Genomic DNA, 25,168 nt, shown 5'->3' with positions numbered 1-25,168 from the left:
TGGACAAATTAAAGTTTCTATATTCCAGTTTCTTCACCTGTAATGTGCGATGATTAAAAAATAAAAAAACTACCAGTCTCCTAGGGCTGTCGTAAGGATTAAGATAACCCATTTATCTCATTCAATCCATGAATTGAATTGTGTCCTTCCACACCCCTCCCCCCCCCCAAAAAAAGATATGTTGAGGTTCTAATTGCTGGTACCAGTGAACACGGCCTTGTTTGGATATAGGATCTTTAACAGTGTTATCAGTGAAGTTAATATGAGGTCATACCAGAGGAGGGTGGCTCCTAGCATACATAGAATATGGGGTTTGCTTCTGGACTTAGGGATGTCATCAATCGTAACCAGGGTAAGGGCAAGGAAAATAACTTGAACTTGGGTAATAGGAGCTAACAGGAAAGGAATTAATTTGGTAATGATTAAATTGAAATTCATAGCTACTTAAGCTCAACAAGGGTTTCTGGGGATAGTCTGGAGAATCTTCCAAGAAGAATGGAGAATAAAAAATTAAAAAATGAAGAAAAATTCAATCATCCTATCTTTCCAGTGTGTTTACTATTCTATCGAGTCTTGGAAAAATAATACCCCAGAGCCTGGGAACAAAGACATAGACTAGATTAGTTTTGTTACATTGATAAAACTGACTCATTATCTCAAATCTGTTGTCTCATTAAATTAAGGCAAATGCACCCATTTTTATGTTGAAAATTTTTGACCTGTTGTATTTTTCCCTCTATAGTTTGTAGATTTCAGAATGATGGAACGTTAAAGTTAGAAGAAATTTGCCAACACTTTCATTTCATAGATTTTTTGAAAGGCCAATATTCAGAATGACGAAGCCCCATGGCCAAGGTCACAGGAATCATCAAGGATCCAGATGAGATAAGAATTCAAGTACGACCAAGTCATAATCTTCTGCCTTGCCTGCTACACCAGGCTACCTCTATTGAGAAGCTGACATTCCATCATATTCTGCTCCTGCAAGACTTTCCCATCTAGTGAGAGGGTGTAAAACAGTATTGAAAGATTTTCAGCTGCCCTGCATTCCAGCAAAAACAAATAGGGATGTGTGGGGGCTGACGGCATCTCCTAGGTTTTCGAAGATGCCTATGCTCTGAGAGAGCCCACAATCCTTGTCATCGCCCACTCTAAGGCTGATTTACATTCTCCAACTTTCCTCCTCCACCCTCTAGCTTCTGCTGAAAGGAGGAGGCCCTTATGGGATCCCATTTCCCCCTCATTAACACCCTTCCAAATGTTTTCTTCTCTTCCATTGCATTTTCAAGCTTCTTGACGAGTACAGAGCTGCCAGTTAAGCAGATTCTGCCTGTTCAAAAGAGGTTGAAGGGCTCATGTCTTCAGGCCTCTCGGCTCCTGAACCACAGCTGTCACTGGGAGCTAAGAGACTCTGAGAGGAACCAAGGGCAGTCGGGAGCCTTCCTCGTTCTTGATGAGGTTTCCTACCTAGTTCTGCAAATCCCAGAGTTTACAAATTTGAGAAAAGAGCAGCTAGATTTCTCAGGCCTACTTATAGTAAATCGGAAGACGTGGAAGCATCTGTACTCATTGGCAGATCCACAGAAGGCCTCAATGGCAGCATCTGTTCTGCACAGAATTAACCAAATGGAACGGGCACCAGGGGAGGCCAAGAAGGTATCCTGTCCTGCCCATGAGGTCTGCCCTGGGCTCTGAAGGCTTTACTCTTTCGCACTTAGATCTCGAACTGATCCCAGCATCTCTCGTGATCTCCCCGCCTGCAGTCCCTTATTAGTTTGGTCATTGTCCCTGCACTTCTAATCCATCCATCTCACAGTCATTAGGACAGTCTTAGTCAGGTCTTATTTCTCACTGTCTCTCTCTTCTATGCTCAGTAACTACAATGTTTCTCCACCCAACTTGATAAACTCCCGACTCCTCCACCTCAGGACACACCATCTACTCTAGCTAAGGCCACTGATTTGCTCTTCCTTCCTCCACAAGGTAGTACAGCACACTCCTTCGCTCAAGGCATTCCTGCCAGCTGGAATGTCTTTCTGACAGGCGCACTTCCTTGCTCCAGCCTCTCTCTTCAGCGGTCCCACTTATCTCCACACCAGGAAGGAGGTGCCATGCTGCTCTAGTTCCTGGACCATTCGGAGTGAGGTTAAAAACTGCGGGGTAAAACTGTTCCATAGGATTTTCAAAGCTGCGAACTTTTGGAAGCAGATCGCCAGGCTTTTCTCCCCAGGCAGACTCTGTGTGGGTTTGAACTGCCAAGCTTTCAGTTAGCAGTCAAGTGCTTAACCAAGTGTGCCACCCAGGGACTCGCAGAGGAAGGTAGACAGCATTAAACTGTCCGTGCCCCCCTAAATGCCGCACTGGAGTCCAGTCACTACCTGGGCTGGCAGGGTGCCCATACGTCACATCTTCTCACTTGCTATTTTGGCTCTGCCCATCCAATGATTCGTTTGCCTTGACCCCTGCTCCTGAGTCCCAGCTCAGTTATCCTGCTGACAATCTCAAGTCTCCCCTCATTCCTTTCTGTTCCTGAGCTTCAGCCATCAGCCAGGGCTTCAATGTGTGTTCACTGATCCCCAGAGCACAAAGTTTCTGCTCAGCCTGCCCAATGCACATAATTAAAGTTGGCCGGAGCTAATAAAAATACCTCCCATACATTATGTGCTGTTTATCAAATATTTTGCCAACATTATCTTGTTGAAACCTGGTAATAATCCTGGTAGGAATATACTAATATTTAAATTTTTCATATGAAGAAATTGATGCTCAGAGAGGTTAAGTAAGTTGCCCAAGGTCACACAGCTTAGGAGTGGCAACGATCTGTTTTCAAACCTGACCCAAAATCCACCTCTGCTAAGAAGGTTTTCCCAATGACTAATTTGCTCCTTGGCTCATGCTCTCAGTTTGTGCTGCAAATTTGTGGATTCACTGTTTTATGTCCTTCAACCATTTGCATCTCAGGCCCTACAGGTCCTCAAGGACAAGTGTCTCTTCAAAAACAAAATAATGTTGATTCTGCCAAAGGACAGAAAATAGATTCTTAGACAATCACTGTTGGCTGGCTCACTCTACCTTCCTGGCAGGATGGTGAGATGTTTAGAGTGTGGATTGACCCTGGGCTAGGCTCTCTGATCAGTGACGCAAGCTTCATTGTTAACTGGGCACACTAATACACAACCCCTGGCTGCCACATAGGACAGAGGATATCCCACTAGGAAAGACCCACAGTCTCTTACTCATGACAGCTTGCGTGAGAACAGTACTTCACAGCTCACAAGTAGGGTAGATCCTTACAACAAGCCTTTACATCAGGCAGACATTGAGATTACCATCTAAAGAAGAGGAAATGGAAGTTTTAATCATCTAAGCAATTTGTTCAAAGCCATTTTGGAAACAGAAGAATTAAGACTCAAGGCCAGATCCTCTGACATGTGGCCATATACCACACGGCTGCCACTTCTTGCATGAAAGAATTTAATAAAGCTTCTTTTCTCTTGTCCTGTGATGCAGATGCCCGATTGAGGACAGGAAAGAGCATAAGAAAGTTCTATTTCTAAACATAGATTTTAATAACTTCCCAATTCCCTGGCTAAAAATAATTTTCCAAAAATGGTGATTGGACTGAAGCCTAAGAGCCTTGATGGAAAGGTCACATTATTCTTCAGCCTTCCAAACACTGTTATTCCACCAAATGTCTACCTCTCTTTTCCTTATTTCCTCTGGGCCACTGGAATTACACAGATAGTGCCTGAAGGCATCAGGGGTCTGTAATAATGCAGCTATACAAACATGAGCCATCTTTTTAGATTTCCTAGGATAGGGGACATTCTGGGGGTCCGATGAACTTCTGTTTGGGTTGCTGGGTCTTCGGCTTCTTGCTAATTAGCAGGGTCAGCTTAAAGGTCATTCACAGCAGTCAGCCCCATCACCTGGAATGGAAGAAGGGCTGGGACTGTGAAAGCAACTCAAGCTATGAACTGCATTTGGAAATTGCATTTTTACCAACAAGCAGAAGCTCTGTATGTCTTGCTGACCAAGCTCTGACAAAGGAGCCTCGTTTGTTCATCCTGCCAGGGACAAAGAAACCCTGTTTCTAATTGTAAAAAGGGTGAATGTGTCTTGGCCCACCTGTGAAGGGGCCCGGCAGGCTATCCACACCAAAAATACCTTCTCTGCCTTCGCATGAGTCACTGGCACTCTACCGCTGGTCTTCATGACCTTTGCAAAGGTTTCTTCATGACCTCAAGGCAGCACTGATCTTTGTGTGTTTCCACAGCATTCCTGTAACAGATGAAGCAGGATGGTACAGTTGGGATGTCTCTATTAACAGAGAAGAACCCTATCTAACATACATATGTCAGGATACTAACTTCGTTGTTGTTGTTATTAGGTACCATCAAGTCGACTCCAGCTCACACTGACCCCCTGTGACAGAGTAGATCTACCCCATAGGGTTTTCTAGGCTGTAATCTTTATAGGAACAGATTGCCAGGTCTTTCTCCCATGGAGCTGCTGGGTGGGTTTGAACTGCCAAGCTTTCAGTTAGCAGTGGACAGCTTAACCATTGCATCACTAGAGTGCTTTTCGAATGCTTACTTGCAGGTAAAGAGTCTCCAGGGAAGGAACAGACAGTGAGGAGGAGGGGAAGTCCCCACAACAACACCCATCACCGGCCTACCATGATAGACACCCCTGTAGAGTGTCAAGTCAGGCCATGAGATGCATCCACTTAACACATTTTTTTAAATCCTTAGTATGTGCCGGGGACTGTGCTGTTTTTTAGTTTGCTGCCCTCAAGCCGTCAGCAATTCCTGGCAATCCCATGCACAATGAAATGAAATGCTGTCTGGTCCTGCACCACTCCCAGTGTGGTTTGGGCATCAGACCATTGTGCTCCATAGGGTTTTCATTGGCCGATAACTGGAAGTAGATCGCCAGGCCTTTCTTCCTACCTATCTTAGCCTGGAAGCTCCATCGAAACCTGTTCAGCTGGTGCATAGCAATATGCAAGCCTCCACTGACAGGTGGTGACAAGAAAACAAAAAGGAGTCAGCTGGAGTCTCTGTCTTCAAAGAGGTCATAGTATAAAGGGAAAACCTGATATGTTCTTTAAAACACTATTATAGTTTTATTTATAAAATGCTATGAGAGTACAGAGGAATGAGCAATCTAATCTGCCTGTGGTTGGGTGGAGGAATCAGAAAAGTCTTCAGAGATAGAGGTCAATTCAACTTGCCATTGAAGGATGTTGCATAAACTCATTCCAGGCACAGAAGAAGAAGCAGAAAGGGCAATAGGAACAAAGGAAACATGTGGACAAAGACAAAGAGATACAAAAACACATGCATGGAGGATCATTGCTGTCCTATCTCCTTTTCTAGCCATGTGTCTTCCTGATGCTTCCATTTTTCTCCTACCTGTGGCTCCTCAGATGGCTGTTCTGGAGCAATTGTCCCATGCTCTGGATTCCCCCTACCATCATTTGCTTCTCCAGAGTGCTTCTGTCTAAAATGAGCATCATTTGCTAATTTCTCTGCCTACCCCACATCAGATAGTGAAGGTGAAATCACCTTCCAAATTAGAAAAGCATACACACATTTAGTTTATTTTTAAGATATGACTTTAAAAATCTCTCCAACAGCATCCAGTGTCTACATCAGGCAGAGGTTGCTCCTCTCATCCCCATGCCCTTTGTCTTGGTCAGGTCTTCCTCTCCTCTCCCCTGATCTGCTTTAAAAGTGTTTTAAATGGTCTTCTTGCCTCAGATGTTTACTTTCTACACTGCTTTAGAAAGTCCGCTTTCTAAAATGCAAAGCTGACGCTATGCCTTCTCCTTTTTAAAAACCTTGCTTGGCTAAAGGTACACTAAGGTCTTTAAAGCTTTCACACCTTGACCATCCTATTTAATACTGCAACCTGCTCTCTCCCTATAGTGTCAATCACCTTGTATTAGTCTTCTAGGGCTGCTGTAACAAATTACCACAGAGTGGGTAGCTTACAATTACAGAAATTTATTCTCTCATGGGTCTGGAATCTAGAAGTCTAAAATTAAGGGGTCAGTGGGCTATGCTCCTTCCAAAGACTCTAGGAGAGAATTCATCCTTGCCTCTTCAAGCGTCTGGTGGCTCCAAGAACTTTTTGACTTGGGGCTGCATATCCCCAGTCTCTGTCTCCATCTTGAAGTAGGCTTCTCCTCTCCTCTCTTATAAAGACCGTTGCCATTGGATTTAGGGACCACCTGGGTAATCCAGGATGATCTTAGCTCAAGATTCCCAACTTAATGACATCTGTAAAGACCTTTTTTCCAAATAAGATGACATACAGAGATTCCAGGGATTTGGAGGTGGGCATATCTTTTGGGGGGCACAGTAAGCCAAGCACAACCCTAATCCTGAGCTACCTCTTCTTTTATTTCATAGCATATACTATCTCCTAGCACACTTTATAATTTTTTATCCATTGCAATTATTTTTTATTATCCGTCTGAATCTACAAAACTGCAAATTCCATGAGGTAAAGTTTTTTTTTTTTTTTCTTGTTAATTGTTTTGTTCCAAGCACCTAGAACAATGTATGACACATAGCAGGAACTTATCGAATACGTTTTAAAGTGTCAGATGATTCTCTGCCTTGTTATTTTGCCTAGAGACAGACCAGGAGACCTGGTTGCACAGTGATTAAAGTGCTCAGCTGCTAACCAAAAGGTCTGTGGTTCAAACCCACCAGCCACTCCATAGGAGAAAGATGTGGCAGTCTACTTCTGTAAAGATCACAGCCTTGGAAATTCTATGGGACAATTCTACTCTGTCCCATAGGGTCTCTATGAGTCAGAATCAACTCGATGGCAGTGGGTGGGTAAAGACAATCCTAGGTTACACATTGACAGGAAGAGTAATATATATTACGACAGGGTGCAGTTTGAGATTGAAGATTTAGGTTTAATCTTAATCTCCTCAATTTCTAGCTGGATAACCTTGAGTGAGTCATGTCAAATACCTCAGTTGTGTGCAATCATAGAAAGCACACAATAATTCCTACATCTCACAGTTGTGAAGAGCAGAGGAAAAGTCAATCAATAGAAAAAGACCCAGAAATGACAAAGTATAATTAACAATCAAGGACATTAGGACAGCTATTTTAAATAAATATTGATTTTTGCCTTGCAAGTCACATGCTGTCTGTCACAACTGCTCAATTTTGCTGCTATGGTATAAAAGCAGCTATCAACAATGCTTTGTGTTCACACAAGCTTTATTTATAATGGCCCAAAACTGGAAACGACCAAATATCCTTCCATTAGTGAATGGACAAACAACTCAGGGACTCCTCTACAATGGATTACTACTCTGCAATAAAAATTAATAGGCCACATAAATACACAAAAAAATGGATGGGTTTCAAGAACACTATGAGAAAAAAAAAAAACTAGTTGAACAATGTTATATATTGCATGATTGCCTTTATATAAAGTTCCAGAGAAGGCAAAATGCTAGTGACAGAAAGTAGAAGCATATTTGTGGCTCCCAGGGCTAGAAGTAGGGGCAAGGGGATCAACTGCAAAGAGACATGAGGTAACTCTTTGGAGGGATGGAAATGTTCCATATCATGATTATAATGATGGTGACAAAACTGTTCACATTTTTCAAAACTCATCAAACTCTATACTTTAAAAACAAAGATACTCCTTGCTATCAAGTTGATTGTGACCCACAGTGACCCTATAGGACAGAGAAGAACTGCCCCATGGGGTTTCCAGCGGGTGGCTGGTTGCTCCAAACTGCCAAAGCTCTTGGTTAGCAGTGAATTCTTAACCACTGCACCACCAGAGCTCCATACTTTAAAAAAAAAATTATAAAAAGAGAACTTACAGACTGGGGGAAAAAATTGGCTATTACAAATCTGACAAAGGTCTAATCTCTAAAATCTACAGGAAAATTCAATGCCTCTACAACAAAAAGACAAATAATCCCATTAAAATATGGGCAAAGGAAATGAACAGTCACCAAAGTAGACACTCAAGTGGCTAACAGACACATGAGGAAATGCTGGAGATCACTAGCCATTATTAGAGAAATGTAAATCAAAACCTCAATGAGATACCATCTCACCCCAGCATTACTAACATGAAGCAAAAAAAAAACAGGAAATAACAAATGTTGGAGAGGCTGTGGAGAGAGCAGAACACTTATGCACTGCTGGTGGGAATGCAAAATGATACAACCATTTTGGAAAAAGATACGGCACATCCTTGAAAGCTAAAAATAGAAATACCATAAGATCCAGCAATCCCACTCCTGGGAATATATCCTAGATAAATAAGGGTTGTCACACAAATAGACATATGCACACCCATGTTCATTGCAGTATTGTTCCCAATAGCAAAAAAATGGAAACAACCTAGATGCCCATTAACAGGTGAATGGATAAACAAATTATGGTACATACACACAATGGAGTACTACGCAATGATAAAGAACAATGACGAATCTGCAAAACAGCTCACAAGATGGATGAATCTGGAGGGAGTCATGCTGAGTGAAATAAGTCAATCACAACAGGACAAATATTATATGAGATTACTACTATAAAAATTCATGGGCGGCGGGACCAAGATGGTGGAATAGACAAATGCTTCTGGTGATCCCTCATACAACAAAGACCCAAAGAAACAAGTGAAATGATTATATTTATGACAAGCTAGGAGCCCTGAACATCAAAGGCAAAGTTAGAAAACAGACTGAGAGGCAGGGGGATGGAGAGACGGCTTAGAAGCAGAGAGGAGTTAAAAGACCTGAACTGCCAAATCCCTCAGGCACCATTCCTGGGAGCGACTGCAGTGGGCTAGTGATTGCCAGCATTTCCTCATGTGTCTGTTAGCCACTTGAGTGTCTTCTTTGGTGACTGCTCATTTCCTTTGCCCATTTTTTAATGGGATTATTTGTCTGTAGCATTCAGCCGCAGTTCCTCAGGGAGAAACAGCCAGCCACACAGCCTACTCACACCTCCAGAAACAGAGAAGAATGGCGTTCTTGGCAAAAGCTAAGTACTTGCGTATATTGAACCGTGCTCGCAGTGCCCAAGCCATCGTCAGTGGCTATTGATTTCCCTGGGCCTGAGATAGGTCCCAATGAGTGCTCTGAGCCATTCTGCTGGCCTCAGGAAAAAAAAAAAAAAACTCAGAGAAGGAGTAAATTCACAATTTGGGGAAAAGATAATTTGCCAGCTCCACTAACCTGGAAAGTTCAGGACAGAAGCGACTCCTGTCCAGGCATAAACAGTCCATGGATCTGAATACCTTTCCCCCTGTATGGGCCTATTTCATGAGAATAGGCCATTGTTGACAGACTGCAACTGTTTTAGCTGTGCTGTGGAGAGGTGGGTATTTTATGTTTGCAACCACTTTGCCTATTAAACAGGGTCCTCACCTACCCACATCAGGGGCCTTAGGACTGGTGGCTCTACTCAGGTCACCCAGCCACACTCGACAGGGGTCCAAGGGTAATTGTACCTCCCAGTCCTTACAACCAAAGGCATTGGGTGCCCATGGTCTGTCTGCAGAACCCACCTACCTGTACACTCTAGGAAAGAGGACATGCTTTCCTCACAGACACTTGGGGGGTGGTTGTCAGCCCCCACCTTGTTCAGAGCATGACCCCCTGCTACAACCAGATACCGGTACCTATGCCAATCACCCCTGCCCATCTAAGGCTGTAGGACAGAGCCTGCACCACACACTTGATGATCAGCTATCTGGACACCTGAGCTGAATCCACACAAGAAAAGTGAATGGACTCCTGGACTGATATACCTGATAACAGCTCTAGCCATCTGGTGACAGGACGCCAGAGCTTCAAAGGCAAAAATAGTCAAGCTACCTCACTCAAACAACCCATCTGGGCATATCAAAACAACAAAAAAAGCAAGAAGCTAGGATACAGTAACCAAACATAAAGTAAACTAATACAATGACTTATAGATAGCTTGGAGATAACAGTCAATATCAAATCACAAAAGAAGCAGACCATAATTGTTTCAACAAGCTCTCAAAACAAAGAACCAAGGTATCTTCTGGATGAAGGTGCATTCCTAGAATTACCAGATGCAGAATACAAAAGATTAATATACAGAACTATTCAATACATCAGGAATGAGATTAAGAGGAGATCAGGCAATACACAGAACAAGCAAAGGGACACACAGATAAAGCAGTTGAAGGAATTAAAGAGGTTATTCAAGAACATAATGAAAAATTTAATAAACTGCAAGAATCCACAGAGGGATAGCAATCAGAAATTCACAAGATTAACAATAAAATTACAAAATTAGACAACTCAATAGAAAGTCAGAGAAGCAGAATTGAGCAAGTAAAAGGCAGAATTGCTGAGACTGAAGATAAAGTACTTGGCACCAATATATCTGAAGAAAAATCAGCTAAAAGAATTTTGAAAAATGAAGAAAATTTACGAATTATGTGGGGTTCTATTTATTTCTTATCTATCAAGAGAAATAACCTACAAGTGATTGGAGTACCAGAACAGGGAGGGATAACAGAAAATACAGAGAATTGTTAAAGATTTGTTGGCCAAAAACTGCCCTGATATCATGAAAGATGAGAAGATATCTATCCAAGATGCTCATCGAACTCCATACAAGGTAGATCCCAAAAGAAAGTCACCAAGACATATTATCATCAAACTTGCCAAAACCAAAGATAAAGAGAAAATTTTAAGAGCAGCCAGGGATAAGCAAAAAGTCACCTACAAAGGAGAATCAATAAGAATAAGTTTGGACTAATCAGCAGAAACCATGTGGGCAAGAAGGCAAAGCAAGATATATATAAAGAACTGAAGGAGAAAAATTGCCAGCCCAGAATCATATATCCAGCAAAACTGTCTCTCAAATATGAAGGTGAAATTAAGACATTTGCAGATAAACAGAAGCTTAGGGTATTTGCAAACACCAAACAAAACTACAAGAAATACTAAAGGGAATTCTCTGGTTAGAAAATCAATAATATCAGATATCAACCGAACACTAGAACACAGAACAGAGTAACCAGGTTTCAACTCAGACAGGGAAATCACAAAAATAAATCAAGGAAAAAAAAAAAAAACACTCAAAACAGGGAATCAGTGATGTCATTATATAAAAGATGACATTAAATCAATAAAGAGGGAGTAAATAAAGTAGGCATAGATCTAACATATGGAGAGGGAATCAAGGCAATATGGGGAGATACAAGTTAGGTGTAAACTTAGGAAAATAGGGGTAAATGTTAAGGTAAACACAAAGACTAACAACCATACTCTTCAAAATAAAAAACAATATAAACATAAAGACTTAGCAAAAATAATTCAACTGCAATGAAAAAGAACACAAAATTTACAAAGAAAAACTTCTCAGCACAAAAAAGTAAGCGGAAAAATGAAGCTGTCAACAACACACAAAAAAAGGCATCAAAATGACAGCACTAAACTCATACCTATTCATAATTACACTGAATGTAAATGGACTAAATGCACCAATAAAGAGACAGAGAGTTGCAGAAAGGATAAAAAAATATGATCCTGCCATATACTGCCTGCAAGAGACACATCTCAGGCTTAGAGACACAAACGAACTAAAACTCAAATGATGGAAAAAAATATACCAAGCAAACAACAAGCAAAAAAGACCAGGAATGGCAATATTAATTTCTGACAAAACACTTTAAAGTTAAATCCACTACAAAGGAAGGACACTGTATAATGATTAAAGGAGCAATATACCAGGAGGATATAAACATAATAAATATTTATGCACCCAATGCCAGGGCTACAAGATACAAAAAACAAAGTCTAACAGCATTGAAAAGTGAAATAGCTCAAAATTACGTTAGGAGACTTCAACACACCACTTTCGGTGGAGGACAGAACATACAGAAAAAAAATTCAATAAAGACATGGAAGATCTAAATGCCACAATCAACTAAATTGACCTCATGGACATATACAGAACACTCCACCCAACAGCAGCCAAGTATACTTTCTTTCCCAATGCACATGGAATATTCTCTAGAATAGACCACATATTAGGTCATAAAGCAAGTCTTAATAGAATCCAAAACATCGAAATATTGCAAACCATCTTCTCAGACCATAAGGCCATAAAAGTAGAAATCCATAACAGAAAAAGCAGGGAAAAGAAATCAAACGCTTGGAAACTGAACAATACCCTGATCAAAAAAGACTGGATTACAGAAGACATTACGGATGGGATAAAGAAACTCATAGAATCCAATGAGAATGAAAACACTTCCTAACAGAACCTTTGGGACACAGTGAAAGCAGTGCTCAGAGGTCAATTTATATCAATAAATGCACACATACAAAAAGAAGAAAGGGCCAAAATCAAAGAATTATCCCTACAACTTGAACAAATAGAAAGAGAGCAACAAAAGAAACCCTCGGGCACCAGAACAAAGCAAATATGAAAAATTAGAGCAGAATTAAATGAAATAGAAAACAGAAAAACCATTGAAAGAGTTAACAAGACCAAAAGCTAGTTCTCTGAAAAAATTAACAAAATTGGTAAACCAGTGGCCAAACAGACAAAAGAAAAACAGGAGAGGAAGCACATAACTGGAATAAGAAATGAGATGGGCAATATTACAACAGACCCAACTAAAATTAAAAAAGAATCATATCAGATTACTATGAAAAACTGTAACAAATTTGAAAACCTAGAAGAAATGGATGAATTCCTAGAAACACACTACCTACCTAAACTAACACAAACAGAGGTAGAACAACTAAATAAACCCATAAAAAAAAACAACAACAGATTGAAAAGGTAATCAAAAAAGTCCCAATAACAACAACAAAAAAAGCCCTGGCCCAGACGGCTTCACTGCAGAATTCTACCAAACTTTCAGAGAAGAGTTAACACCACTACTACTAAAGGTATTTCAGAGCATAGAAAAGGACAGAATACTACCAAACTCATTCTGTGAAGCCACCATATCCCTGATATCAAAACCAGGTAAAGACATCACAAAAAAACAAAATAACAGACCTATATCCCTCATGAACTTAGATGCAAAAATCGTCAATGAAATTCTAGCCAATAGAACTCAACAACATATCAAAAAAATAATTCAGCATGACCAAGTGGGATTCATACCAGGTATGCAGGGGTGGTTCAACAATAAAAAAAAACAGTTAATTTTACCCATCATATAAATAAAACAAAAGACAAGAATCACATGATTTTATCAATTGACACAGAAAAGGCATTTGACAAAGTTCAACACCCATTCATGATAAAAACTCTCAGCAAAATAGGAATAGAAGGAAAATTCCTCGTCATAATAAAGGGCACTTTACACAAAGCCAATAGCCAACATCATCCTAAGTGGAGAGAGTCTGAAAACATTCCCCTTGAGATCAGGAACCAGACAAGGATGGCCTTTATCACTGCTCTTATTCGACATTGTGCTGGAGGTCCTAGCCAGAGCCATTAGGCTAGATAAAGAAATATAGGCATCCAGATTGGTGAGGAAGAAGTAAAAATGTCTCTGTTTGCAGATGACATGATCTTATACACAGAAAATCCTGAAAAATCCTCAAGAAAACTACTGAAACTAATAGAAGAGTTCAGCAGAGTATCAGGATACAAGATAAACATACAAAAATCAGTTGGATTCCTCTACACCAACAAAAAGAACTTTGAAGAGGAAATCACCAAACCAATACCATTTACAGCAGCCCCCAAGAAGATAAAATACTTAGGAATAAGTCTTACAAGAGATGTAAAAGACCTGTACAATGAAATCTACAAGACACTATGGCAAGACACCAAAAGAGACCTACATAAGTGGAAAAACATACCTTACTCATGGGTAGGAAGACTTAACATTGTAAAAACGTCTATTCTACCAAAAGCGATCTATACATACAATGCAACTCCAATCCAAATTCTAATGACATTTTTTTAATGAGATGGAGAAAAAAATCACCAACTTCGTATGGAAGGGAAAGAGGTCTGGACAAGCAAAGCATTACTGAAAAAGAAGAACAAAGTGGGAGGCCTCACTCTACCTGATTTTAGAACCTATTATACTGCAACAAGTAGTCAAAACGGCCTCTACTGGCACAATAACAGGTACATAGACCAATGGAACAGAATTGAAAATTCAGTCATAAATCAATCCATATATGAGCAGCTGATATTTGAAAAAGGCCCGAAGTCAGCTAAATGGGCAAAAGCCAGTCTTTTTAACAAATGATGCTGGCGTAACTGGATATCCATCTGCAAAACAATGAAACAAGACCCGTACCTCACACCATGCACAAAAACATTTTCAAAATGGATCAAAGACCTAAATATAAAATTTTAAACAATTAAGATCATGGAAGAAAAAAAGGAACAAGCTAGGAGCCCTAATACATGGCATAAACAGTATACAAAACATTACTAACAATGCAGAAGAGAAACTAGATAACTGGGATCTCCTAAAAATCAAACACCTATGCTCATTCAAAGACTTCACCAAAAGAGTAAAAAGATTACTTACAGACTTGGAAAAAGTTTTTAGCTATGACATTTCTGATCAGCACCTGATCTCTAAAATCTACATGATTCTGCAAAAACTCAACTACAAAAAAAAAAAGAACCCAATTAAAAAATGGGTAAAAGGATATGAACAGGCACTTCTCTAAAGAAGACATATTCAGGTAGCTAATGGATACACGAGGAAATGCTCACGATCATTAGCCATTACAGAAATGCAAATCAAAACTATAATGAGATTCCATCTCACTCCAACAAGGCTGGCATTAATCCAAAAAACACAAAATAATAAATGTTGGAGAGATTGTGGAGAGACTGGAACACTTATACACTGCTGGTGGGAATGTAAAATGGTACAACTACTTTGGAAATCGATTTGGTGCTTCCTTAAAAAGCTAGAAATAGACCTACCATAAAATCCAGCAATCCCACTCCTTGAAATATATCCTAGAGAAATAACAGCCTTTATATGAACTGGTATATGCAGCACTGTTTGCAATAGCAAAATGATAGAAGAAATCAAGGTGCCCATCAACAGATGAATGGATAAATTATGGTATATTCACACGATGGAATACTACACATTAATAAAGAACAATGATGAATCCATGAAACATTTCATAACATGGAGGAATCTGAAAGGCATTATGCTGAGTGAAATTAGTCAGCTGATAAAGGAGAAATATTGTATGAGACCAGCATTATAAGAACTCGAGAAATAGTTTAAACAGGGAAGAAAATATTCTTTAATGTTTTCGAGAGTGGGAAGGGAGGGAGGGAGAAGGATTTTCACTGGTTAGATAGTAGATAAGAACTATTTTAGGAGAAGGGAAAGACAACACACAATACAGGAGAGGTCAGGAGAACTGGACTAAATCAAAAGCAGTTTCCTGAACAAACCGAACACTTCAAAGGACAGTGTAACAGGGGCGGGGGTTTGGGGACCATGGTTTCAGGGGACATCTAAATCAATTGGCATAAGATAACATTCTGCCTCCCACTTTGGAGAGTGGCATCTGGGGTCTTAAACGCTAGCAAGCAGCCATTTAAGATGCATCAACTGGTCTCAACGCACCTGGAGCAAAGGAGAATGAAGACTGCAAAGACACAAGGTAATTATGAGCTCAAGTGACAGAAACGGGCACATAAACCAGAGACTACATCAGCCTGAGACCAGAAGAACTAGTTGGTGCCTGCTACAACTGATGACTGTCCTAATAGGGAACACAACAGAGAACCCCTGAAGGAGCAGGAGAGCAGTGGGATGCAGACCTCAAATTCTCATAAAAAGACCAGACTTAATGGTCTGAGACTAGAAAGATCTCTGTGCGGTGGTCATTGTTCCCAGACCTTCTGTCAGCCCAAGGCAGGAACCATTCCCAAAGCCAACTCTTCAGACAGGAATTGAACTGGACTATAAAAAAAAAAAAAAAAATTTTTTTTTATGGTATAGAAAATGATACTGGTGAAGAGTGAGCTTCTCGGATCAAGCAGACACATGACACTATGTGAGTATCTCCTATCTGGAGGAGAGATGAGAGGGTAGAGGAGGTCAGAAGCTGACCGAATGGACAGGAAAAGACAGAGTGGAGGGAAGGAGTATGCTGTCTCATTGAGGGGAAAGCAACTAGGAGTATATAGCAAGGTGTATATAAATTTTCGTATGAGAGACTGACTTGATTTGTAAACTTTCACTTAAAGCACAATAAAAATTAAAAATATATATATATATTCATGATAAGGTTTACAGGGGACAGGAAAGCTGGTAATAGGGAACCTAAGGTGGAGAAGGGAGAGTGTTGACATGTCGTGGGATTGTTACCCCATGTTGTAAAACAATATGTATACTGTTTCATGAGAAGTTGGATTGTTCTGTAAACCTTCAACTAAAGTACAATAAAAAAGAGTATATTTGTATAGTAGATTTACAAGAGTCAACTACAGAGATCTTAGAAATTAACCACTTAAGAATTGAAGTATAAAGACTCCATGTTGTTGTTGCTGTTGTGTGATAGTTGGGCTGAAAAACACAGTCAACACAGTTGAAAAGTGAATCAGTAAACTGGAAGACAATGTGGGGGAATTCTCCCAAAAGACTGCCTAACATTCAAGGAGTGGAAATCATGGTATAGTTAGGAAATTCACAATTCTACCTTACGCTAATAAGAATTCCAAAAGGAGAAAACAGGGAAGAGAAACACTTGCCTGTAATTTTGAGAATGTGTCTTACTACTTTGATTGGTTCCTTCCTTTAAATGACAAAAAATTACTTAAGTAAACAAAGGACAAGAGGCAGACTTGTAGAAATATTTGCAACATATGTGACAATGTATTAACATTTAGAATCATTAAAAAGCAATCTCAAATCCATAAGAAAAAGGCAAACAATTCAATAGAGAAATGAGAAGAGGAAAAGGACAATTCACCAAATAAGTATACTTTCACAAATGATGGGATTAAAAAAAAATCTATTAAAACAAGGTACAGTGAAACCTGTGAGAGCTGGAACTTGTTGGGAGCACTTGCTTTTCTGGGCCTCACAAGTTTTCCGCCTCTGACAGAGTGCCGTCTTTCCACTTTTGCCGTCTTTCCACTTTTCTATAGCCTGTTTTAATACAAAATATTTGAGTTTTCCTTCTCTGACAGGTTTCTGCCTTACACACATTCTGACTTCTGCAGATTTTACTGTATAATTTCTCCCCATCATATTTGCAAATAAAAACAATGTAATATCAAGACTTGAAGAGAATTTGAGAAATGGGGCATGCTTAGACACTGTTTATAGTGTACTGATGGCTTTTTAAAGCTATTTAGTAGTATCTTAACAAAAATTAAGATGTGAAAACATTTTGGCCCCTAGACGTCACTTCTAGGAATCTGTTAGTGCTATTGTTGTTAAGTGCCATCAGGTTTGCCCTTGTCTTAGTTATCTAGTGCTGCTATAACAGAAATCCCACAAGTGTATGGCTTTAACAAGCTGGAAGTTATTCTCTCATAGTCTAGGAGGCTAGAAGTCTGAATTCAGGGTGCCAGTTCCAGGGAAAAGCTTTCTCTCTCTGTCAGCTCTGGGGGAAGGTCCTTTGTCATTGATATTTCCCGGCCAAGGAGCTTCTTAGCACAGGGACTCCGGGTCCAAAGGATGTGCTATTCTTCTGGCTCTTGTTTCTTGGCGGTATGAGGCCTCCATGTCTCTCTGCTCGCTTCTCTCTTTTATATCTTGAAAGAGATCAACTGAAGACACAACCTAATCTTGTAGATTGAGTCCTGCCTCATTAACACAACTGCCGCTAATCCTACCTCATTAACATCATAAAGGTAGGATTTACAACACAGGAAAATCATATCAGATGACAAAATGGTGGACAACCACAGAATACTGGGAATCATGGCCTAGCCACGTTGATACACATTTTGGGTGGACACAATTCAATCCATAGCAGCCCTGACTCATGGTGGCCCCAGCCACAATGAGATCAGACAGTTTCAATGGATAGGTTTGTCATTGGTTCATTTTTGGAAGTAGATCACCAGGCCTTTCTTCCTAGACCAACTTAGTCTGGAGCTCTGCTGAAACCTATTCAGTGTCATAGCAACACCCAAGCCTGCACTAACAGAACAGCAGTGGCTGTGCACGAAATGCATTGGCCAGAATTCACACCTAGTTCTCCCGCATGGAAGGTAAGAATTCTACCACTGTCCTCTCTAGGAATATACCCTCAAAAAATTTTTATCCATAGATATATAGATGGAATAATGATAAGATAAGATAAGGTAAGATAAGAGCAAAAGTTGGAAACAACATAAATGTCTAATAAAGCACACTGTAGCTCCAAACTGTGGAATACTATTCAGATGTAAAAAATGACTAGAGTAGATCAACACACAGTGACTTGGAAAGATCTTCAGATATGTTAATTATAAAAATTATGCATCACAGCAAATACACATATACACAGTATGCTCTCAGTAACATTAACAAAAAGATATGTATGTAAATGTATGTACATAAATTTTAGAGCATGTAGGGACAGTCTGGAACATTGTTTGCCAAAACGTTAAATGGAAGCAAGGTGAAGGAGAGTTCTCACATTTTGTTCTATTTGCTAATTAGTAATTCTTCTCCCTATGAGGTTCTGGAGCCCTGGTAGCATCGTGGTTAAGAGATAAGGCTGCTAACCAAAAGGTTGGCAGTTTGAATCCATCAGCTGCTCCTTGGAAACCCTATGGGGCAGCTCTACTCTGTCCTACAGGATTGCTACGAGTTGGAGTTGACTTGATGGCAATGGTTGGGTGGTTGGTTGTATGAGGTTCTAGATGAATATGAACTCACAGGAAAAAATGGCAAAGGAAATCATAGCACCAAATCATTGCTGTTGTTAAAAAAACGAACACCCAGTGCTGTCAAGTTGATTCCGACTTATAGTTACTTTAACGCCTGGGGATGCAGGAGTATTGCTTTTACCACCTGCTAGAATGCAGTCTTTTCTCGGAGCTCTGTCTACCTTCTGCAGGATTGTAAGGGCAGTGCTCTCCTTTCAACCACCTCTTCTCAGCCCTTCCTGGCCCCTCTGCCTGCCTGTCCAGGACAGGTGCCCACTTGTTTCTGTTTCTGGTCCTTCTCCTCTACATCTACCTGCTCTTGCTGGAGTCTTTCATTTGTTCCCATCCCTCAAGAACCTCCATTATTGTGCTGATGACATTCACACTCACACCTTCAGGACTGACTTCTCTAAGCTTTAGAACTGATGTCGATCTCCATCTGAGTATTCCCACAGGCACTTCAAATTCATCTTGGGCAAAACTATCCCATTACTTATTTCTCTCCCTATGTTTTCTTCCTTATGAAAACACTACTTTCCCTCCCAATACTTGGTCTAGAAACCTAGAAGTGATCCATTCACTTATTATTTGTTTATTGAGCCTCTACTATGTGCCAGGCACCACTCTAGGCACTTTGCATTCTTGGTTTGCTTTATTCCTGTGAAGAACCCTGTGAAGTAGATATGACTTCATCTCCGTCTTACAAAGCTGGAATCTGAGGTTCAAAAAGCTTAAATAACTTTAAGTCCAAAGTTGCACAGCTAATAAATGGTGGAACTGGAATTTGATAGTAGGCTTGTCTGACTCCAAAGTCCCTTCTCTAACCTTAAGCTCTAAATCATAATACTGCATGGACTTCTTTCTGAACCCCCACGTAGAATTGCTCATTGATTCTTGCTGATTTTATTATTGAAATATCTGTTGAATCAGTTCTTTCCTTTCTTTGTTTACTGCTGCTATCTTGCTCATACACTCATTTCGCGTGTATTTAGATATATGTATATAGGTGTTTTTTTTTTTATTCTAAATATGTTGTATACTGGCTGTAATATAGGACAGAGTAGAACTGCCCCAAAGAGTTTCCAAGGAGCACCTAGCGGATTCGAACTGCCAACCCTTTGGTTAGCAGCCGTAGCACTTAACCACTATGCTACCAGGGGTTGTTAGGTGCCGTCAAATCAATTCCAACTCATAGTAACCCTATGTTTGTACATGAAACACTGCCCAGTCCTGCACCATCCTCACAATCATTGCTATGTTTGAGCCCATTGTTGCAGCCACTGTGTCAATCCATCTTGTTGAGGGTCTTCCTCTTTTTCACTGACCCTCTACTTTACCAAGGATGATGTCTTTTTTTTTTTATTAACTTTTATTAAGCTTCAAGAGAACGTTTACAAATCCAATCAGTCTGTCACATACAAGTTTACATACATCTTACTCCGTACTCCCACCTGCTCTTCCCCTATTGAGTCAGCCCTTTCAGTCTCTCCTTTCGTGACAATTTTGCCGGCTTCCCTCTCTCTCTATCCTCCCATCCCCCCTCCAGACAAGAGCTGCCAACACAGTCTCAAGTGTCCACCTGATATAATTAGCTCACTCTTCATCAGCATCTCTCTCCCCCCCGCTGACCAGTCCCTTTCATGTCTGATGAGTTGTCCTCGGGGATGGTTCCTGTCCTGTGCCAACAGAAGGTCTGGGGAGCATGGCCGCCGGGATTCCTCTAGTCTCAGTCAGACCATTAAGTATGGTCTTTTTATGAGAATTTGGGGTCTGCATCCCACTGATCTCCTGTTCCCTCAGGAGTTCCCTGTTGTGCTCCCTGACAGGGCAGTCATCAATTGTGACCGGGCACCAACTAGTTCTTCTGGTCTCAGGATGATGTAGGTCTCTGGTTCATGTGGCCCTTTCTGTCTCTTGGGCTCCTAGTTGTCGTGTGACCTTGGTGTTCTTCATTTTCCTTTGCTCCACGTGGGTTGAGACCAATTGCTGCATCTTAGATGGCCGCTTGTTAGCATTTAAGACCCCAGACGCCACATTTCAAAGTGGGATGCAGAATGTTTTCATAATAGAATTATTTTGCCAATTGACTTAGAAGTCCCCTCAAACCATTTTCCCCAGACCCCCGCCCCTGCTCCGCTGACCTTTGAAGCATTCATTTTATCCCGGAAACTTCTTTGCTTTTGGTCCAGTCCAAATTGAGCTGACCTTCCATGTATTGAGTGTTGTCTTTCCCTTCACCCAAAGCAGTTCTTATCTACTGATTAACCAATAAAAAGCCCTCTCCCTCCCTCCCTCCCTCCCTCCCCCCTTCGTAACCACAAAAGTATGTGTTCTTCTCAGTTTTTACTATTTCTCAAGATCTTATAATAGTGGTCTTATACAATATTTGTCCTTTTGCCTCTGACTAATTTCACTCAGCATAATGCCTTCCAGGTTCCTCCATGTTATGAAATGTTTCACAGATTCGTCACTGTTCTTTATCGATGCGTAGTACTCCATTGTGTGAATATACCAAAATTTATTTACCCATTCATCCATTGATGGACACCTTGGTTGCTTCCAGCTTTTTGCTATTGTAAACAGGGCTGCAATAAACATGGGTGTGCATATACCTGTTTGTGTGAAGGCTCTTGTATCTCTAGGGTATATTCCGAGGAGTGGGATTTCTGGGTTGTATGGTAGTTCTATTTCTAACTGTTTAAGATAATGCCAGATAGATTTCCAAAGTGGTTGTACCATTTTACATTCCCACCAGCAGTGTATAAGAGTTCCAATCTCTCCGCAGCCTCTCCAACATTTATTATTTTGTGTTTTTTGGATTAATGCCAGCCTTGTTGGTGTGAGATGGAATCTCATCGTAGTTTTAATTTGCATTTCTCTAATGGCTAATGATCGAGAGCATTTTCTCATGTATCTGTTGGCTGCCTGAATATCTTCTTTAGTGAAATGTGTGTTCATATCCTTTGCCCACTTCTTGATTGGGTTGTTTGTCTTTTTGTGGTTGAGTTTTGACGGAATCATGTAGATTTTAGAGATCAGGCGCTGGTCAGAGATGTCATAGCTGAAAATTCTTTCCCAGTCTGTAGGTGGTCTTTTTACTCTTTTGGTGAAGTCTTTAGATGAGCATAGATGTTTGATTTTTAGGAGCTCCCAGTTATTGGGTTTCTCTTCATCATTTTTGGTAATGTTTTGTATTCTGTTTATGCCTTGTATTAGGGCTCCTAGGGTTGTCCCTATTTTTTCTTCCATGATCTTTATTGTTTTAGTCTTTATGTTTAGGTCTTTGATCCACTTGGAGTTAGTTTTTGTGCTTGGTGTGAGGTATGGGTCCTGTTTCATTCTTTTGCAGATGGATATCCAGTTATGCCAGCACCATTTGTTAAAAAGACCATCTTTTCCCCAATTAACTGACACTGGTCCTTTGTCAAATATCAGCTGCTCATACGTGGATGGATTTATATCTGGGTTCTCAATTCTGTTCCATTGGTCTATGTGCCTGTTGTTGTACCAGTACCAGGCTGTTTTCACTACTGTGGCTGTATAATAGGTTCTGAAATCAGGTAGCGTGAGGCCTCCCACTTTCTTCTTCTTTTTCAGTAATGCTTTGCTTATCCAGGGGCTCTTTCCCTTCCATATGAAATTGGTGATTTGTTTCTCTATCCCCTTAAAATATGACATTGGAATTTGGATCGGGAGTGCATTATATGTATAGATGGCTTTTGGTAGAATAGACATTTTTACTATGTTAAGTCTTCCTATCCATGAGCAAGGTATGTTTTTCCACTTAAGTATGTCCTTTTGAATTTCTTGTAGTAGAGCTTTGTAGTTTTCTTTGTATAGGTCTTTTACATCCTTGGTAAGATTTATTCCTAAGTATTTTATCTTCTTGGGGGCTACTGTGAATGGTATTGATTTGGTTATTTCCTCTTCGGTGTTCTTTTTGTTGATGTAGAGGAATCCAAGTGATTTTTGTATGTTTATTTTATAACCTGAGACTCTGCCAAACTCTTCTATTAGTTTCAGTAGTTTTCTGGGGGATTCCTTAGGGTTTTCTGTGTATAAGATCATGTCATCTGCAAATAGTGATAACTTTACTTCCTCCTTGCCAATCCGGATACCCTTTATTTCTTTGTCTAGCCTAATTGCCCTGGCTAGGACTTCAAGTACGATGTTGAATAAAAGCGGTGATAAAGGGCATCCTTGTCTGGTTCCCGTTCTCAAGGGAAAGGCTTTCAGGTTCTCTCCATTTAGAGTGATGTTGGCTGTTGGCTTTGCATAGATGCCCTTTATTATGTTGAGGAATTTTCCTTCAATTCCTATTTTGGTAAGAGTTTTTATCATAAATGGGTGTTGGACTTTGTCAAATGCCTTTTCTGCATCAATTGATAAGATCATGTGGTTTTTATCTTTTGTTTTATTTATGTGGTGGATTACATTAATGGTTTTTCTGATATTAAACCAGCCGTGCATACCTGGTATAAATCCCACTTGATCAGGGTGAATTATTTTTTGATGTGTTGTTGGATTCTATTGGCTAGAATTTTGTTGAGGATTTTTGCATCTATGTTCATGAGGGATATAGGTCTATAATTTTCTTTTTTTGTAATGTCTTTACCTGGTTTTGGTATCAGGGAGATGGTGGTTTCATAGAATGAGTTGGGTAGTATTCCGTCATTTTCTATGCTTTGAAATACCTTCAGTAGTAGTGGTGTTAACTCTTCTCTGCAAGTTTGGTAGAACTCTGCCGTGAAGCCGTCCGGGCCAGGGCTTTTTTTTTGTTGGAAGTTTTTTGATTACCGTTTCAATCTCTTTTTTTGTTATGAGTCTATTTAGTTGTTCTACTTCTGAATGTGTTAATTTAGGTTGGTAGTTTTGTTAGAGTACAATTTTTCGTAGTAATCTGAAATGATTCTTTTAATTTCATTTGGTTTTCTTGTGATGTGGTCCTTCTCGTTTCTTATTCGGGTTATTTGTTTCCTTTCCTGTATTTCTTTAGTCAGTCTAGCCAATGGTTTATCAATTTTGTTAATTTTTTCGAAGAACCAGCTTTTGGCTTTGTTAATTCTTTCAATTGTTTTTCTGTTCTCTAATTCATTTAGCTCAGCTCTAATTTTTATTATTTGTTTTCTTCTGGTGCCTGATGGGTTCTTTTGTTGCTCACTTTCTATTTGTTCAAGTTGTCGGGACAGTTCTCTGCTTTTGGCTCTTCCTTCTTTTTGTATGTGTGCATTTATCGATATAAATTGGCCTCTGAGTACTGCTTTTGCTGTGTCCCAGAGGTTTTGATAGGAAGTATTTTCATTCTCATTGCATTCTATGGATTTCCTTATTCCCTCCTTGATGTCTTCTAGAACACAGTCTTTTTTCAGGACGGTATTGTTCATTTTCCAAGTATTTGATTTCTTTTCCCTAGTTTTTCTGTTATTGATTTCTAGTTTTATTGCCTTGTGGTCTGAGAAGATGCTTTGTAATATTTCGATGTTTTGGACTCTGCAGAGGTTTGTTTTATGACCTAATATGTGGTCTATTCTAGAGAATGTTCCATGTGCACTAGAAAAAAAAGTATACTTTGCAGCAGTTGGGTGGAGAGTTCTGTATAAGTCAATGAGGTCAAGTTGGTTGATTGTTGTAAGTAGGTCTTCCGTGTCTCTATTGAGCTTCTTACTGGATGTCCTGTCTTTCTCCGAAAGTGGTGTGTTGAAGTCTCCTACTATAATTGTGGAGGTGTCTATCTCACTTTTCAATTCTGTTAAAATTTGATTTATGTATCTTGCAGCCCTGTCATTGGGTGCATAAATATTTAATATGGTTATGTCTTCCTGATCAATTGTCCCTTTTATTATTATATAGTGTCCTTCTTTATCCTTTGTGGTGGATTTAAGTCTAAAGTCCATTTTGTCAGAAATTAATATTGCTACTCCTCTTCTTTTTTGCTTATTGTTTGCTTGATATATTTTTTCCATCCTTTGAGTTTTAGTTTGTTTGTGTCTCTAAGTCTAAGGTGTGTCTCTTGTAGGCAGCATATAGACGGTTCGTGTTTCTTTATCCAGTCCGTGACTCTCTGTCTCTTTATTGGTGCATTTAGTCCATTTACATTCAGCGTAATTATAGATAAATAAGTTTTTAGTGCTGTCATTTTGATGCCTTTTCATGTGTGTTGTTGGCAATTTCATTTTTCCACATACTTTTTTGTGCTGAGACGTTTTTCTTAGTAAATTGTGAGATCCTCATTTTCATAGTGTTTGACTTTATGTTAGTTGAGTCGTTACGTTTTTCTTGGCTTTTATCTTGAGTTATGG

At 39.9% G+C, this 25,168-nt stretch overlaps 1 long non-coding RNA gene across 1 annotated transcript in view; it reads right to left on the bottom strand.

The window, feature by feature from the left end:
* Positions 1-4,134: 4,134 nt before the first annotated feature.
* LOC126073897 (uncharacterized) overlaps positions 4,135-25,168 on the bottom strand; it is a 135,161-nt gene continuing 114,127 nt past the window's right edge. The window contains exon 4 of the long non-coding RNA XR_007516872.1: positions 4,135-4,281. This is a non-coding gene — a long non-coding RNA (uncharacterized LOC126073897). The remainder of the gene's footprint in view (positions 4,282-25,168) is intronic.

The sequence above is a fragment of the Elephas maximus genome, chromosome 3 (assembly GCF_024166365.1).
Source record: "Elephas maximus indicus isolate mEleMax1 chromosome 3, mEleMax1 primary haplotype, whole genome shotgun sequence".
Taxonomy (NCBI): Eukaryota; Metazoa; Chordata; class Mammalia; order Proboscidea; family Elephantidae; genus Elephas; species Elephas maximus.
The sequence above is the reverse complement of the archived record's forward strand: the minus strand, read 5'-3'. Positions and strand labels throughout refer to the sequence as shown.